This window comes from Tursiops truncatus, chromosome 1 (assembly GCF_011762595.2).
Source record: "Tursiops truncatus isolate mTurTru1 chromosome 1, mTurTru1.mat.Y, whole genome shotgun sequence".
NCBI lineage: Eukaryota > Metazoa > Chordata > Mammalia > Artiodactyla > Delphinidae > Tursiops > Tursiops truncatus.
Window position 1 is genome coordinate 88,025,505 of NC_047034.1, and position 19,088 is coordinate 88,044,592.

The 19,088-nt window shown below is 43.8% G+C and overlaps 1 long non-coding RNA gene across 4 annotated transcripts; it reads right to left on the reverse strand.

Annotated features, from left to right (window-relative positions):
* Positions 1 to 1,138: 1,138 nt before the first annotated feature.
* On the reverse strand, positions 1,139 to 19,020 carry LOC109547411 (uncharacterized). 4 transcript variants are annotated; one of them, XR_002173205.3, is made up of 3 exons: positions 18,576 to 19,020; positions 12,423 to 12,609; positions 1,139 to 1,679 (listed from the first exon to the last, which is right to left on the reverse strand). It is a non-coding gene; the product is annotated as an uncharacterized lncRNA (long non-coding RNA). The 4 variants fall into 4 exon arrangements; XR_012334102.1 differs by having other exon boundaries at positions 1,139 to 9,920; XR_012334101.1 differs by having other exon boundaries at positions 1,139 to 11,176.
* Positions 19,021 to 19,088: the final 68 nt, after the last annotated feature.

Below are 19,088 nucleotides of genomic sequence, written 5' to 3' on the forward strand. Positions count from 1 at the left end.
TCAAGTGATTTTTCAGAACTGAGGGCATGGAGATGTTCTTCTGCAGAATCATCTTCTGTCAGCTCTTTAAGTGTGGGCACCTCTTAGGGTTTTATTCTCTGAATAATTGTCACATAAATGATCTCTGGAGAAGATGAATTGTACCATAATCTGACAAGCTGTATTTCTCTCATTTGGGATTGTACCAGCAAATCATTAGGTTGTAAAGAGAACCTCACAGGGTATCTAAGCCACCTGGAGTACAGACAGAACAACCCTTAAGTGTAGAATTTAAGAACTAAAGGAATCTGGGATTGTTTTCCAGAATGCAGCTAATTTTCAAAATGAGATGTCAATTAAATAAATATCAACTGAACACGGTTCCATTTTACTGATTGCTTCCTAGTATTTATTTCCCCATTTTTCCAACAGTAGTACCCAGATTTTGTATAAGGCAAGCCATTTATGGCCAAATGGTTTAAGTAAGATAAATCCCACCTCTGGTTTTAGAAGTAGGTTCTGATTGACTTATGGCACTATTTCTGGTCATAATAATTCATTCAAGGATGGGAATATGACCCAATTTTGGCCAGTTATACTCAATTCTTGAACATCTATTTGAATGAATAAAAATCTCTCTCTTAATTGGATGTAAATCCACATGCACATAGCTTCAGGAACTATTGGCAGCCATCCTGCACCAGGAAGGGAGAGTTTGCTGAGGATGACGCCAGTCTCAGGAAAAACTAGGAGAGAAAAACTAGGTCCTGGTCACATTATTTGAGTTGCTGGGTCAAGCCATGCTTGAAGCCATGTTACTTGTGGACGTTTTTGGTAATGTGCACCAATAAATTCCCTTCACTTTTTAAAGTCAGTTTGAGTAGAATTCTCTGTTTGTTACCTGTTACTCTAACACAAACCCCAACTGAATACAATTCTGATGCTAACCACCTGGAGGTAGTGTAAGACTACGCAGGTTTAAGGGCACGGTCCTCAGCAAGACTGCCCTTACTTCAGATGCCATCCACACTTTGAGAGTCCCCAGGTCACCCACACTTCTGACCAACTGGCAGAAATTCAAGGGTTCCCATTATCCCATCAGGTTCAATAATTCACAAGAATAAATCACAGAACTAAATGACTCAGAAAAGCACTGCACTTAACAATTACAGTTTTATTTAAAGGATACAACCAGGGCCAGCCAAATGAAGGGACACATAGGGTGAGGTCTGGGAGGGTCTTCAACATGGAGCTCCCATATCTTCTCCCTGGGGAGCCAGGACATGTCACCTTCCCAGCACACCCGTGTTCACCAACCAGGGACTCCTCTGAACCTCAGCATCAAGACATTTTATTGGGATTTCACTGGGAAGGCATGACTGATTGGATCATTGGTCACATGATTGAACTCAGTCTCCAGCTATGTTAGAGATGTTTCCTCAAGCTCTCTCTCCCTGCTGTCCCCTCTGCCTCTGCATTCATTCAATCTCTCACCTGCTCTCACCTGAACTCTTAGTACAGCTTCTTAGTTGCCATTCTTATTCCATGCCACCTTCCCACAGGTTTGGCCTCCTCGCTCTGGCAGCTTCTCTGCCTTGATTAAGCCCCAGGGGATGGGCTTAGTCTGGAACAATAGGGGTGGGATTTCTTTGAGCCTATTTAACCTGCAGTTCGAAGACATTCTTGAAGATCCTCATTATCTGAAACAGAGAATACAATTAAGGGGAAATTTAGGTTGTTTCTCCTCACTATTCCCTCTCCCTCTTGCAAAATGTGCCTTTTTCAGGTTCATGTCATCTATCCATTCATCTTTTCTCCCTTCTGAATGCAATGATCTTCCAAACTCTTGGCCACTTTTCTCATTCTCTGAAGATCTGCAAGCACCTGGCTCATGGCCTTCCTGTCCCCTCAACTTCTGCCACTCCCCTGGGCAATTATAAAGTCCATGTGGCCTCTTAGCTTCCTGTTCTCATTATCTCCAATCCAATGAATTTCTTCTCAACTCTGCATCATCCATAATCCTCTTCTGTTTTCATGCTACCATGTCTCTTTGGCTCTCGTATCAACTCTTATGGCTTTAAACACAGTCTGTGTGCTCATGACTCCTAGCTATTCTTCCAGCTCAGACCTCTCTTCTGAAATTCATACCTCCATATTCAGCCGCCTTTTCAGCATATCCCTTTATATGTCTCATACTCGGGCATCTCAAACTCAACTTCTCAAAACTTAGCTATTGCTCCTTTGAACTTCCTAGGACAAATCTGCATTTCAGCAAATGATACCATCAGCCATTCAGTTGTGCCATCTATCTTCCTCACCCCCTTTTGTCCTATCAAGTCCTGTTCATTTTACCTCCAAGATATATCTTGAATCTGTTTACTTTTCACTATCCCCACTGCTGCCAACCCAGGCCAATGCATCATCCCTTTTCACCTGGATGACTGCACTAGTGTCCAACAGGTCTCTCTCTATTTGTTCTTGTACTCATTCAATCCATTCTTTACATAGCAAGCTTCATGAGGGTTTTTTTTTTAAGTGCAAATTTTACCTTTATTCTCCTTAAAATCTTTTAGAGGCTTCATAGGATGATGTTCAAGATCTTTTGCATGTTCGACAAGGGCCTTGCGTGATCTGGTTCCCACAGTCTTTCTAGCTTGCCTCCTGCCGCTCTCCCCTTTATTCACTGGGTCAGTCACACAGCCCTTCTCTCTTTTCTGAAGATGCCAAGCCCCCTCATGCCTCAGAGTATTTACACACACAGTCCCTTCTACTGTGAACGTTCTCCATGCCCTACTCCAATCTTCATCTACCCCTTATTGTGTGACAGAAGCTGTGGCCTGAATAAAACACAACTCTCTTCCCTTAAGAGCTCATAGATTAATAAGAGACCTACATGTAAGCAAAAAAAGAAAAAAATTCCACCACAGTATAATAAATGCAATAGAAGTATGGCCAAAGGAAGAAATATTTATCTATCTCTGAGAGTCAGGAAAGGACATTTAAGTAGAAGAACCAGTAAGTCCCAAGGACACAGGCAAGGACATGAGGAGATATAAGCAGTTTGGTGCTGCTGGTAAAGGTGAGGAGGTTGCAGGAGGTGACTTGGATGCTGTGTTGAGGGGCTTGAATTTTATCCAGTAGGCAAAGAGGGTGTCCCCTACAAAGGATTCTACGTAGGAGAGACATGAATACATATCAACTACAGTGCTATCAAACTGGTAAGTAATGGGAGAGAAAGACATCAAAAGAAGGTGAAGGCAGAAAGTCAAGTAGGAGAATACTATAATAGTCCTAGCAAGTGGTGATGGCAACTGAATTAAGGCGAAGGTAGTGATAATGGAGAAGAAGATGGAATGAAGATATTTCTAAGGGGTAGAATTGATAGGACTTGGTGACTGAACAAAACATGAATCCTTGCCCTTATAGAGCTTGCATTCTAGTGTGGAAGGCAGATAATATATCCAATAAACAAATGCAAAGCAACTGACAAAGGATTAATGTCCAAAATTTACAAGCAGCTCATGCAGCTCAATATCAAAAAACCAAACAACCCAATCCAAAAATGGGCAGAAGACCTAAATAGGCATTTCTCCAAAGAAGGAATACAGATTGCCAACAAACACATGAAAGAATGCTCAACATTAATCATTAGAGAAATGCAAATCAAAACTACAATAAGATATCATCTCACACCAGTTAGAATGGCCATCATCAAGAAATCTACAAACAATAAATGCTGGAGAGGGTGAGGAGAAAAGGGAACCCTCTTGCACTGCTGGTGGGAATGTGAATTGGTACAGCCACTATGGAGAACAGTATGGATGTTCCTTAAAAAACTACAAATAGAACTACCATATGACCCAGCAATCCCACTACTGGGCATATACCCTGAGAAAACCATAATTCAAAAAGAGTCATGTACCAAAATGTTCATTAGCTCTATTTACAATAGCCAGGACATGGAAGCAACCTAACTATCCATCGACAGATGAATGGATAAAGAAGATGTGGCACATATATACAATGGAATATTACTCAGCCATAAAAAGAAACAAAATTGAGTTATTTGTAGTGAGGTGGATGGACTTAGAATCTGTCATACAGAGTGAAGTAAGTCAGAAAGAGAAAAACAAATACCGTATTTTAACACATATATATGGAATCTAAAAAAAAAAGGTCATGAAGAACCTAGGGGCAGGGTGGGAATAAAGACACAGACCTACTAGAGAATGGACTTGAGGACACGGGGAGGGGGAAGGGTAAGCTGGGACAAAGTGAGAGAGCGGCATGGACACATATACACTACCAAACATAAAATAGATAGCTAGTGGGAAGCAGCCACATAGCACAGGGAGACCAGCCTGGTGCTTTGTGACCACCTAGAGGGGTGGGATAGGGTGGGTGGGAGGGAGACATAAGAGGGAGGGGATATGGGGATATATGTATATGTATAGCTGATTCACTTTGTTACAAAGCAGAAACTAACACACCATTGTAAAGCAATTATGCTTCAGTAAAGATGTTAAAAAATAAAAAAAAATAATTAAAAAAACCCAAATGCATACATGATATAATCCCTTTAATGTTACAAGCTATGAAAGAAAATAGAGCAGAGTAAAATCCCAGCAAATGAAGGAGTTATTTTAGATGAAGTAGTCCCTGTGAGGGGGTGACATTTGAACAGAGAAATGAGGCATGTGAATATCTGGAGAAAGAGTATTTTAGGCAGAGTGAACAGCAAGTGCAAATGTCCAGAGATGGGAATGTGCTTGTCATATATTTGAGGAATAACAATGAGACTAGTGTGACTGAAGCACAAAAAAAAGGAAGGGGAGAATGGGAGAAGATAATGTCAGAATATAGCAAAAGACCTCGTAGATCATGGAAAAAACCTTGGGTTTTATTTTAAGTGTGATGTGAATCGTTGGAGGATTTTTGAATAGGGGAGTACCATATCCTAACTTATACTGTAAAAGGATCACTCCCAAAAGACTATCATGGGGGAAGTGTGGAAGCTGGGTAGCCAGTTACAAGGAAGGGATCTATGTAAGAGATGATGGCGGTTTGGACTAGAGTAGTAGTGATCAAGTTAGTGAGAACTGATCAGACTTGGGATATATATATATATTTTTATAAATTATTTATTTATGGCTGTGTTGGGTCTTCATTGCTGCATGTGGGCTTTCTCTAGTTGTGGTGAGCAGGCGCTACTCTTCGTTGAGGTGCACAGGCTCCTCATTGCAGTGGCTTCTCTTGTTGTGGAGCATGGCCTCTAGGCATGATGGCTTCAGGAGTTGTGGCACACGGGCTCAGTAGTTGTGGCTCACGGGCTCTAGAGCGCAGGCTCCGTAGTTGTGGCACTCGGACTTAGTTCCTCCACAGCATGTGGGATCTTCCCGGACTAGGGTTTGAACCCACGTCCCCTGAATTGGCAGGCAGATTCTTAACCATTGCGCCACCAGGGAAGCCCTGGGATATATTTTGAAGGCAGAGCTGATACAATGTGATGATGGATTGAATGAGGGTAGTAGAAAAAGAAAGCAGTCAACAATGACCCCAATATTTCTGGCCTGAGCAACAGGCTGAATCACAGAGCCAGTTACTGAGATGGAGAAGACTGAAGGGAATTAGGTTTGATAAACAGGGACTCAAGAGTTTGATTTTAGACATGTTTAGTTTGGAATACTGTTAGACTTCCAAGTAGAATAGTTATTGGAGATATGAGTCTGGAGTTCAGGGGAGAGGTTAAATCTATAGATATACATTTTTGGATTTATTGGCTTATAGGTGACATTTAAGATGATGGAATTGGTTAAGATTTTCTAAGATGAGTGTAAGCTAAAACTGAGTAGAAGTCCAAGGATGGAACACTAGAATACTCTAATACTTAAGGGTTGAGAAGAGAAAGAAGATCCAACAAAGAGACTGAGAAGTGTCCAGTGAAGTGAGAAGAAAATCAGTAGCGGGTAGAAGCCAGGTAAAGATAGTCTTTCAAGAAAGAGGAAATGATCAACTGCTTAAATGCTGCTGTTAGGTCAAGTAAGTTGAGAATTGGATTTGGCAACACGAAGGTTATTGGTGACCTTGATAAGTCTAGGTGAGAGATGATGGTGGTTTGGACTACAGTAGTAGTGATCAAGAGGGTAGAAGCCAGGTAAAGGTAGTCTTAGAAGAGTAGCAGGGATAAAAGACTCATAAAAGTTTTTAAGTATCAGGCTTCCCTGGTGGTGCAGTGGTTGAGAGTCCACCTGCCAATGCAGCGGACAAGGATTCAATCCCTGGTCTGGGAGGATCCCACATGCTGCGGAGCGGCTAAGCCCGTGCATCACAACTGCTGAGCCTGTGCTCTGGAGACCGCGAGCCACAACTACTGAGCCCACGTGCTGCAACTACTGAAGCCCACATGCCTGGAGCCTGTGCTCTGCAGCGAGAGAAGCCACTGCAGTGAGAGGCCTGCGCACTGCAACGAGGAGTGGCCCCTGCTCGCTGCAACTAGAGAAAGCCCACGCACAGCAACGAATACCTAACACAGCCAATAAGAAATAAATTTATAAAAAAAAGTTTTTAAGTATCATAAAAGGTTAAGATGCAGTAGAAAGAAAGTGAGAAGATTCTCTATATAAAGGGGAGCAGAAAAGTAGTGTAGTAGTCGAAGAGACATATGCCATCAAGGGAGGGTTTCTTCAAGAAGGGAGGGAGGACTGGTGATGCAGGAGAGAGAGGAGAATAAGTGTGGAAGCAAAGTCCTTGAGTAGGTGAGTTGTCTGGATATTTGAATATTTAGGCCTGGAGCTCAAGAGAGGGTAGAGGCTAGAGATACAAATTTTGTAATGATTAAATTATATATGAAAGGGACAAATATGAGAGTGGATGAAATTAGGAAGAATGAAAAGCAGAAGCCAAGGAATAATCCTGAGGTATCATTTTTTTTTGACAACAGCACATGGCATATTGTTTCACTTCTCATGCCTGTTAAAGCCTTTCCTTCCCTGGATTCACACCCATCTCTCATAGTACTTTACAAAAATCTTCATTAGCACTTACTTCATTGCATTTACGTTATATATCTGCTTCTTCCACCAACCTGAAGGCTCCCTCTGCCAAAAGCTTTATCCATCTTCGTTTCTACAACTCTTAACATAATGCATAGTAGGTGCTAAATGAATGAGACATGGAGCAGGGGGAAGTTAATCCACAAATAGACTGTGTGATATATAAGCATCAGGAAGTGTGAATATGCCTTTTATGCCTTTCTGAAAGAAATATACATGTTGGAAGGAATTCATCAGTGATGCTATCTGGAGTTTTCTTTGTAGAGAGGTTTTAAATGATTAGTTCAATTCCTTTAAAATACAAAATATAGAATTTCCTGTTTGTTATTGTTTCAGTGTTGATAAGCTTTATTTTTCAATAAAATTTTCCACTTCATCTGAATTGCCAAATTTATTGGTATAAAGTTGTATCCTCTTATATTTTTAATAGCTATAGGACTTGTGGTGATGCCCCTATTTTATTGCTGATATTAGTAATGTGTTCTCTTAAACTTTTCCTTGATTAGCCTTGCTAGGAGGTGATTAATTTTTTGTCTTTTTGGAGATTAATAAGTTTTGCTCTTGTTGATTTTCTCATTTTTTTGCTTTCTATTTTTATCAATTTCTGATTTTATATTTATTTTCTTTTTTAAAAATTAATTTATTAATTTATTTTTGGCTGTGTTGGGTCTTCGCTGCTACACGCAGGCTTTCTCTAGTTGTGGTGAGCGGGGGCTACTCTTCGTTGCAGTGCATGGGCTTCTCATTGCAGTGGCTTCTCTTGTTGTGGAGCACGGGCTCTAGGCGCACGGGCTTCAGTAGTTGTGGCTCATGGGCTCAGTAGTTGTGGCTCGCGGGCTCAGTAGTTGTGGCTCACGGGCTCTACAGCGCAGGCTCAGCAGTTGTGGCACACAGGCTTAGCTGCTCTGCATTATGTGGGATCTTCCCGGGCCAGGGCTCGAACCCGTGTCCCCTGCATTGGCAGGCAGATTTTTAACCGCTGCACCACCGGGGAAGTCCCTTTATTTTCTTTTTAAACTGTCTTTGCAAAAATTTCCTTTCTCTCAATTTCCCTCTGAGCTCTGAATCCCAACAGTAGTTCTCAAGCCAAAGTGTCCCATTAGAGGAGTCCCAAGTCTGGAAGGAATGAACCTGCATTATTACTCCACCATGCTCAGTAGTTAGGTAGGAGTAGGTTGTGGGAAATGTGGCCTCAGATGTGAACACACTGGTGGATCCAGATCAGTATCTGGGTTCATCAGTTAACTATGCTATGCACAGCAGGAAATCCAGTGGCACATTTTCAGAAACACCACAGTCCACTCCTTTGACCCACTGATCTATACACTTCTTCTTGTTGGTTTGGGGAGAAGCTCTTCCATGGTTTCCATGGGCCTCTCTTCCTGATGAGAAACTTGAAAGAGGAAGGTTAGTGGAATGAACTATAGAAATTGGTCTGGAGGCCACAGTTGATACTCATTCTCTCCCTTTTCCACTATCCACTCTAAATTCCCCTCACCCTCAGTTTTCATCTTAGCAGGTCTTGGTGGCTTATGTGGTGGTATAATCCAAACCCTTATTCTTGAGGGGACTGAGCTCCTAGTAACCACACCCTTCTTAGTCCAGAGTTGCTGCATGTGTTCACAGTTACAGTGGGGCAAGGGAGTATCAGGAGATGCCCAAGTGGATCACATGGATTCTGTAAAAAGCCGTGATACCTTCTCCTACTGATCAGGGTCAGTTATCCTTGTCATGATGGTGACTTCTCTTTTCACCTACTGGTCCCTGGAATAATGAGTCCAAAGTGCCCCAGCAGCAGTCATAGCTTACAGTTCAATGGGACCTTTGCTGTGTCCCTTAACAGGAGTGCAATCCCGTTGGGGACCAGTACCTCCAGCCCTATATATCCCAGGTTTGTGGGTACAGGAAGCACAAAATCCTCTAGTGGGTCATTGGTAGTAAAGGTAAATGGAGCTATTCCTGCATCCACTCCTTGGTTAGTGGACCCATGTACTTTTCCTATTGGGTTCATAAAGGCCTGGGATTTAATGTGTATAACATATCCTGAATGATAGCATCTTGTTTTTTCAGAGTTGCCTCTGCAGCATGTGGGAGGCTGGAATAATGAATAAGTGAAATGAATGGCATTTCACTTGAGACTTTAGAAAGCCATTCCAGCTCTTTATCAGGTCAGCTTTTTCTGGCTGGTGCGGTACTAGGTCATGGGTCCACTCTCGCACTTCTTTTACCATGAAGCAGTTGCCCTGGTTGGATGCTATGTTATGCAGGATTCTGTGCCTGTGGATCAGACACTCCACAAATCCCAATTCAGTAATGTTGGCTGAGGATCTGTTGGTGGAAAGGAAAACCCATATCCAGAATAGCTATCTATCACTGTGAGAATGAAGCACTGGCCCCCGCAGAATGGAAGGGACTCAAAGTAGTCAACTTGTCACCAAGTAGCCAACTGTCTCCATGAGTAATAGCTCCATTTTGGGGGCTCAGCATTGGTCTCTATTGCTGACATGTTGGACATTTAGGCATTAGTAGCTAGATCAGCCTTAAAAAGTTGGAGTCCATACTTTCTGGGCCCATATATAGCTTCTATCTCTACCACTGAGGCCACACCATTTATGTGTCTGTATTAGTTTCTTAGGGCTGCGTTAACAAAGTACCACAAATTTGGTGATTTAAACAACAGAAATTTATTGTCTCACAATTCTGGAAGCTAGAAGTCTGAGACCAAGGTGTCAGTAGGCTTGGTTCCTTCTGAGGGCTGTGAGGGAAAATCTGTTCCATGCTTCTCCCCTAGCTTCTTTGGTGTTCCTTGGCTTCTCCTGCATCACCCTAATCTCTGTTTTTATCTTCACATGGCATTCCCTCTGCATATTTCTGTCTTCATATGGCCTTCTGTTTATAAGGATACCAGTCACATTGAATTAGGGGCCCATCCTACTCCAGTATGATGTCATTTTAACTAACTACGACAGCAAGAACCCTATTTCCAAATGTCACATTTTGAGGTATTGGGGATTAGAACTTTAACGTATGAATTTGGGGGGGATACAATATAACCCACAACAGTGCCCATCAGGCTGGTTCCAAGGTAGCCAATGATTAAGGCTGGTAATGACAACTACATGAGTTATTTTCTCTACTTAATTGTTTAGTACCTCTTCCCTAGTGGGTGCAAAATATGATACAAAAATCTTCACACTTCATGCCCACTCATGTATATTCACCCACAAGACTCTACCCTAGACCTTCTTGTCTTTGGTCTTCCAGTCTTTTTTCTTCCCGGCCCCTTACCAGCGGGCCAGGCCATTGACACATGCCCAAGAATCTATATACATTCTTACTTCAGTCTGTTTCTCCTTATACACAAACCAGATGACCAGGGACAATGTTTCTAACCCTACCCATTAGGAAGATTTTTCCTCTCCACTATTTTTCAAAGCTTCTCAAGTATGTGACTATAATGCGGCCACTGTCTAACTTTGGCTTACATCCACATCTTAAGCTGACTCACCCATAAACCAAACTCAGGCTTTACCCCTCCTTCAGCTGGTCACGGTATTGGTGCAGTTGTGGTGGGCGACATGGGGGTCTGGACTACCTGGTCATGCAGCTTACAAGTACCTCAGTTGTGCTTGAGCTCCATCTCAGATGCACCATTTCCATCTTACAATAAATGCTGCTGGGTCCATCTGAACACCAAAAGAACCAAGGCCGTAACAGGCAGTTTTGGACACATGACTACTTGGAGTCCCACGGTTAAGTGTTCGGTTTCTTCCAAGGCCTAGTATCACATTAGTAGCTGTTTCTTAAAACGTATATAATTCTCTGCTGCAGATGGCATGGCCTTGCTCAAGTTCCAGTGACTGCATTGTGATTTTTCCACTGAGGCTTACCATAAGTTCTGTCTTAAGTCAGTTTGGGCTGTTATAACGAAATACCATAGACTTGGTGGCTTAAACAACAGACACTCATTTTTTCACAGTTCTAGAGGCTGGAAGTCTGAGATCAGGGTGCCAGCATGTTCAGGCTCTGGCAATCCCTTTTCCTGATTTGGAGACAGCCACCTTCTCATTCTCACTCTGTCCTCACGGGGTGGGCGGAAAGTGCTCTCTGGTATCTCTTCTTCACCATCACATTGGGGGTTAGGGCTTCAACATAAGAATTGGGCAGGGGGACAAATTCAGTCCATAACATTCCACCCCTGGCCCCTAAAATTCATGTCATTCTTAAATGCAAAACACATTTATTCCATCCCAATAGCCTCCAAAGTCTTAACTCACTCCAGTATCACCTCTAAAGTCTCATCTAAATATCATCTAAATCAGATATAGTGAGACTCAAGGTATGATTCATCCTGAGGCAAAATTCCTCTCCAGCTGTGAATCTGTAAAATCAGACAAGTTATGTGCTTCCAAAATACAGTGGTGGGAGAGGCACAGGATAGACATTCCCATTCTAAAAGGGAGAAACAGGAAAGAAGGAAGGGGGGATGCGTCCTAAGCAAGTTCAAAATTTAGCAAGAAAATTCCATTAGATCTTTAAGGTTTGAGAATAATCCTCTGGCTCAGTGCTCAGCCATCCAGGTCCAGTGGGGTGGCAGCATCACCCCCAAGGCTTTGCTGGGTAGTCCCACTCCCAAGGCTTCAGGCAGAAGCCGCCTGCCTGTCAAAACTGAGGCAGTGGCCCTGGTGATCATCTATCACTCTGTCCTGTCCAATTCAATAAATCTAACAGCCGTCCTTCATTTTTCCCCATCTCTGTCCCCTTCAGTTCAAACTGGCAGTGCTTCTGCTCATGTAATCCTGTAAACTCCTTATCAAGTGATAATCTCATCACACCATTGGTATTTGAACATGCTTTCTCATTTTTTGCAATATGGATAGGCTGAGAATCTTCCAAATCATCAAGTTCTGGTTCCTCTTTGCTTAACAATTCTTTCTTTAATTCATCTCTCTCCTTTCACATTTTACTGCTAGCAATCAGGTGAAACCAAGCCCCTCCTTCAATACTTTGCTTAGAAATCTCCTTAGCTAAACATCCAATTTTATCACTCAAATTCTACCTTCCACAAAACACTAGGACACGGTTCAGCCAAGTTCTTTACCATTTTATAACAGGGATCGCCTTTCCTCCAGTTTCCAATAACATATTCCTCATTTCCGTTTGAGATTTCACTAGATTTGCCCATAATGTCTATATTTCTAGCATGTAACTTAAAATTATTCCAGCCTCTACCCATTACCTGGTTCCAAAGCTGCTTCCATATTTTTAGTTATTTTTTACAGCTGCACTCCACTGATAGTATCTCTATTAGTCAGGGTTCTCCAGAGAAACAGAACCAATAGGAGTTAGATATAGATATAGATGTAGATTTATTATAAGGAATTGGCTCACATGATTAGAGAGGCTGAGAAGTCCCAAGATCTGCAGTCCGCAAGCTGATGACTTAGGAGAACCAATGTTTAGTTCCAGTCTGAGTTCAAAAGCCTGAGAACCAGGACACCGATGGTATAAGTTCCAGTCTGAAAGTTGGCAGGCTCAAGATCCAAGAAGAGCTGATGTTTTGGTCCAAGTCTGAAGGCTAGAAAAGACCAACGTCCTAGCTATGCAGTCAGGCAGGAGGAATTCCCTTTTACTCAGCTTTTTTGTTCTATTCAGGTCTTCAATTGATTGAATGAGGCCCACCCACATTAGGGAGGGCAATCTGCTTTACTCATTCTACCAGTCCAACGTTAATCTCATCCAGAAACACCCCCCACCCCAACACACCCAGAAAATGTTTGACCATATTATTTGGGTACTCCATGTCCCAGTCAAGTTGACATAAAATTAACTATCACAAGCTCCAAAATGCATCTTTTCCCATTCTTGACACCTCTAATACAAAAGAGTCTACTGGAATATATGGCCAAGTGGCAGAGATGCTTGTACAGGAGCCTGGACCTTCTGAAGAGCCCTTCTCCTGTTCTGGGCCACAAAGCTGGAAATCTTCAATACTACCTGGTATATGGGCTGGAGCAGTATTCCCAGGTATGGAATGTATTGCTCCAGAACATAGAGAACTACCAAGCCCTGTGAATTCTCCTTTGTGGTAGGGGATGCAAGAAGCAACAATTTGTTTTTTACTTGGAAGGATATACTACTAGCACACCTCTAACCAGTGGACCCTTAAAAATTCACCAAAGTGGCAAGTCCTTGAATCTTTGTAGCATTTTTCTACTCTCTGGAGCACTGGTCTTACCAATACCTCCAGCATACTAGCCACCTCTTTCTTGTGCTTGTCTGACAAGCATAATATTATTTATGTAATGGGTCAACTACTGAAGCCTGCAGTAGTCTACAGTCATTCTCCAGGATCCATCTGCAAGGGCCAGACTGGCTAATTAAGTGGAGACATGATAGGGACCATCCTCCCTCCACCCACATTCTTTAGGTCTTTAATGGTGGCACTAATTTCCATTATGCCCCTGGTATGTGATATTTGTTTTTTTAATTCACTATGTTGGCCAGGGGTGAGTGTTTCCACTTGGCCTTCCCCACTATGATAGCTCTTACTTCACACAGGTCAAGGATTTAATGTAGGTAGGTATCACTCCAACCGCCAAATATATCAATTCCAATTACACACACAGGAACCGGAGAAATCACCATCGGGTGGGTGCATAGACACAATGGACCCACTGTAAGCTGGACTTTAGCCAGGACCCCATTTACTACAAGGCCCCCATAAGCCCCCACTCTAACAGGGGCCACAACAATGCTTTGGGTCTCAGGGTACTGATGTCAACTCAGACTCTGAGTAAATTTTCTGGTTATTCCTCTTCCCCAGTGTGTACAGTCACCAAAGTAAATGGCCACAGGTCTCTTTGGGGAAGGACTGAGGAATCATTACATGTATACTTGCTGCAGTGCTGCAGGATCTGCCACCTCTTCAGTCAATGGGTTTCAGATCTGAAGAGTGGCTCAAATCCAGACACTGAACAAGGGATAATGACTTTTGGTGCAGTGGGGGGGAACCATACTCAGGCTCTTGCTTCTCCATTTTGGCCTTTTTTTGGTTGTAGATGTTAACTTTGCCCCTAGAGATGCCAAGTTCTATATCCATCTCCACAGTTCGCTGTGGGTCAGGCCCCCTTGGTTGCCACTCTTGTCAGATGTTGTTGGTCTTTGTCATAATTGTAGCCTCCTGGCTTCTGGTGACTAAGTGCCACCATCTGGTCTCTCTTACCTGGGGGAAGGGGAATATCATTCCCATAGTTATTAATGAGCCCCAGCTCTGTGACTGTTTCTACTGTCAGCCCAGGCAGCAGAGAACTTCTTGGTGATGCTCTTGCCCCTCACCAGATTTCTGATGGCCTCAGTGAATGGTGTGTTTTCTGGGCCTTCCTGTTGAGCATAATCTTCTGATGGGTCTTCTGGCTTCACAAACCTATTCCTGCATGCCCACTTTCCTGTCTTTTTTTTCATTATTGTATCATATGCCAGGGCAACTGGGGCATTTCTACTTTACTCAGCATTGGCCGTCACTTTCTCTAGGTTTCTAAAAGCCTCCCGGCAGTGAGTTTTTTTCATCCCCAAGAGTTCTTGCCAGGGTGTTAAATCCTGTGCCTCAAGAAAGTGCTCCCAATTCAATGAATTCCTGATTGTCTAGTCTTATATTCCAGCCACTTTGATCAAGCAACCTCAAATTTCAATTGCAGGGTACTCCCCTGGTTTCTGTCTATATATGCGAGCTAATTCTTACAGCTCTTTGTATTTAATCTCTTTCCTCCATTATCAGGCCCAGTATGTTCTCAGCTGGGTTTTTTTTTTTTAATATAAATTTATTTATTTATTTTCGGCTACGTTGGGTCTTTGCTGCTGCGTACAGGCTTTCTCTAGTTGTGGCGAGCAGGGGCTACTCTTCCTTGCAGTGCACAGGTTTCTCATTGCGGTGGCTTCTCTTGTTGTGGAGCATGGGCTCTAGGCGCACTGGCCTCAGTAGTTGTGGCACACAGGCTCAGTAGTTGTGGGTCGTGGGCTCTAGAATACAGGCTCAGTAGTTGTGGTGCACGGGCTTAGTTGCTCCGCGGCATGTGGGATCTTCCCGGATGAAGGCTCAAACCCACATCCCCTGCATTGGCAGGCGGGTTCTTTTTTTTTTTTTTTTTTGTGGTACGCAGGCCTCTCACTGTTGTAGCCTCTCCTGCTGCAGAGCACAGGATCCAGACATGCAGGCTCAGCGGCCACGGCTCACAGGCCTAGCCGCTCCACAGCATGTGGGATCTTCCTGGACCGGGGCATGAACCCATGGCCCCTGCATCAGCAGGCGGACTCTCAACCACTGTGCCACCAGGGAAGTCCCTCAGCTGGGTTTTGTTAGGATTTAACTCTAGTTACTGGCCTGGCAGCCAGGACAGGAAGTAGGGGCAACTTCAATGTTGCCTCATGGGGCAGTGGCTCTGCAGTGTCTTTCAGCATGCAGAGAATAATACGAAGAGGTGAACCACCTCTGCAAACTTTGTAAGTTCATGTGGGTTTGCAGAACTAACATCCTTACAGATGTCCATCCAGAAGTCCTATCCCTTGTTTCAGGGTTTCAGGTTTTTGCAACCAGGGCCCTGACCTGCTTTGGTTGCACATTTAAATGTCTCTGGAACTCTGTTGCCTCTATCACAACCTGAGTCTGTGGCTTAACTGTGTCAGCTCTTCCACTATAGGACATAAAAGCCTCTTTGTAAGCTACTAAAGAGGTTTTCTGTCTCTCACACTTAGGCATTAACCCAGGGAGAACCCTTGCTTTCTCCTTATTCCTTTTCAGAGTGTCAATACAACTTAGCAGTAACCAGCCAACTCCACTGTCCTTGTAGGCATGTTCCCACTCATATATTTCACATGCCTGAAATTCTATCTGCAAGGGCTTCCTCCTCCACTGGGATGTTTTCCCAGGTCACTACTGACTAAATCTTTAGCAACTGGGTCACCACCTTGTGCTAGGAGCTACCCATGCCCCTAAACTGCTCAGGATAGCATCGTCTTTGCTTATGAGGTAATGAGTGTGCCAGTCCTGAAACTTCAACTTATTATGTTTTCTTGGACCTCTCCTGGTACCACTTGTGCTAGTTAGGGCCCTCTGAGAGGCAGTTGCCAAGGTGGGATTTGACATGTGTATTAGCCAGGGCTGCCATAACAAAATACCACAGACTGGGTGGCTTAAACAATAGAAATTTATTTCTCCTTTATTTCTGGAGGCTAGAGGTCCAAGATCAAGGTGTCAACAGGTTTGGTTTCTTCTGAGGCCTCTGTCCTTGGCTTGCAGATGGCCACCTTCTCACAGTGTCCTCACATGGCCCTTCCTCTGCAAACATGCCCCTGGTGTCTCCTTACGTGTCCAAATTTCCTCTTCTTATAAGCAATCAGCCAAACTGGATTAGGGTTCACCCTACCTAACACCTTCATTTTAACTTAATCACATCTTTAAAGGACTCATCTCCAAATGCACTCACATTCTGCAGTATTGTGGGTTTAGGGATTCAACATATGGATTTTGGGAAGGACACAATTCATAACAACATGCAAGATATTTTTAGGGGAACTATCTGTGAAAGATAAAAGGGAAGGGAGCAAGGGAAGGTGGGAGAGTCTGCAAACTGTGACTCAGGCCTGACACCTATGAAGGAGAGGGAAAAGAAAGGATTGAGAGTAGGCAGGGTCTCAGACCACAGCACAATTTGAAGAAAGTTCAAGCTAGGATGATGGGTTCTCCAGCCAAAACTGCCCATCAGAGACCCAAACATTACAGCAATGAAGCACATTAGCCATGTTCAGTCATTTATAAGTTAGACAGTTACAGGAACATAAAGAATTCAGTTTGGGGATCAGTTCTTACTGGTTTCTCCAGTAGTGTCTCCAGTCCACCCTGACCATTCTGCCACACTTTATTTTGCTCCAGGAGCCATGTGCCTAGCTCTCCGAGATGTTTATACACCTTTCTCAGTTTCTGAATCTAGCTCATTCTCTCATGCTTTACTCCATTCCTTTCCTTTCTGTCTTCTGTGGCTCATTTTTTCAGAGGGACAGCTGGTTCAACTTTTAATGAAGCATTTATTGAATGGAATTGATTATAGGCAAGAAACTATACTAGGTGCTGGATTTTTTTTTTAATTTATATTTTTTCTGCATTGGGTCTTTGTTGCTGCACGCAGGCTTTCTCTACTTGTGGCAAGCGGGGGCTACTCTTCGTTGCAGTTCATGGGCTTCTCATTGCGGTGGCTTCTCTTGTTGTGGAGCACAGGCTCCAGGCGTGCAGCCTTCAGTAGTTGCAGCACATGGACTCAGTAGTTGCAGTGCAAGGGCTCAAAGGCATGCGGGCTTCAGTAGTTGTGGTGTGCAGGCTCACTAGTTATGGCTTGTGGGCTCTAGAGCTCAGGCTCAGTAGTTGTGGCGCACGGGTTTAGTTGCTCTGCGGCATCTTCTGGGATCTTCCCGGACCAGGGATCAAACCTGCGTCCCCTGCGTTGGCAGGCGGATTCTTAACCACTGCGCCACCGGGGAAGTCCGTAGGTGCTGGATTTTTATTCCATAATCGTCCACTTTCTTGGGAGAAACCAAGATTTCCCTTCTTATCCACAATGAGAGCTACCTGTGGCTCCCTTTCACTTATGATATATAAGGCACAAACACATTTACCCAGAGGAGTCTACATTCAAATAATCTTGTGAGACATTCACCACCACATCTGATATGAGTAAGGGCTGCAGAGCACCTTGCATCCCTGGGTGTTCAGGAAATACTATTATGCTCAAGTACCTATATAGGTACATAGGTAATATTTATGTAGGTATATAGGTAGTTACTATATATTAATTTCAAGAGAACTTCAAAAGAGAGGGCATACTGAAATTAACTAAAATTTTTTAATAGAAAGGGCACATTAAGCTGACCAGAAACTAAAGGATACCATTCCTTTCTCAGAAATCTAAAAGGTCCCTGAGGATTGCCGCTTGGAATTTCTCCTCAGTTTTACTGGTGCCAAACTTCTTATTGGCTAGGGACCACAAAACGAAATTCCTGTCGAATTTACGAGGGAAAGAAATAAATGTTGGGCAAAACAGATGTCAATACCCAAAAGGCTTATTTCTACATTTCCCCTACCACTGAATTGCCTTGGTCATTTACAAACCTAATCTAAGGCTAAGTTATGAACTTAACTTGAGAGAGACAGGCCTGGAGAGGTTAAGGCCTTGACCAGTGGTATATCTTTAACCAGAATCGGAACCCTTGCGTTTCCCTTTCAGTCATACACTGCCCACTAAATGACTCCCTAACTGGTTATCTTTCTTGAACACATAATTCATTTACAGTCTTTCTATGAAGCTGTGAAGTTGCTCTCCTATGCTTAGGGAATGGAAGCATGAAGCACAAAAAAGACGGCACCTTCAGCTAATTCATGAATAACAGAAAAACAGTGAACAATTTGAATCCCACATCCAGAGCTCTGGGTCACCAGGTCGAAAGCCTGTACTGGGGGCAGCGGGGAGAAATGGAAGGAAATGCTAGTAAAATTACCTTGACCGTGCGGAAACTTGAAGACATTCCTACCGACTAGAACTCACCAACTTTTCTCAACAAACGAGCCATGAGAGGGGAGTGCTGAAGCGACTGGACTCGCCCCCGGCGCCCGCTCAGACGCACCGGAGCGCACCTCATCACCTCCCAGGTCGAGTCCTGGAAGCCGTCACACAGCACCTGGAGGAAGTCCGCGCCGGAGCCGGAAAGGCGAGGAGTCCCGCCAAAGGCCGGGCAGGTGAAGAGCGAAGAGAGACTGGGACCAACGTGCTCTGGCGGGGATTGCGGGAGTCGGCGAGGGACCTATCAAACCAGGGTTCAGACAGACCGACTCTCCATACAAGTTCCCCAGTTGCCAATCTTGGGATGGCTTCACAACGTCTCTAAAACGTGAACTCTCACCACACACCTACCGTTCCGAGCGCCCCTAGCAACCACAAGCAATTAAAAGCGGAAGAACGACCTTTGTCCCGCCCTCTCTGGAACTACCGAGGCCGGGCGGGGGAAGCGCGT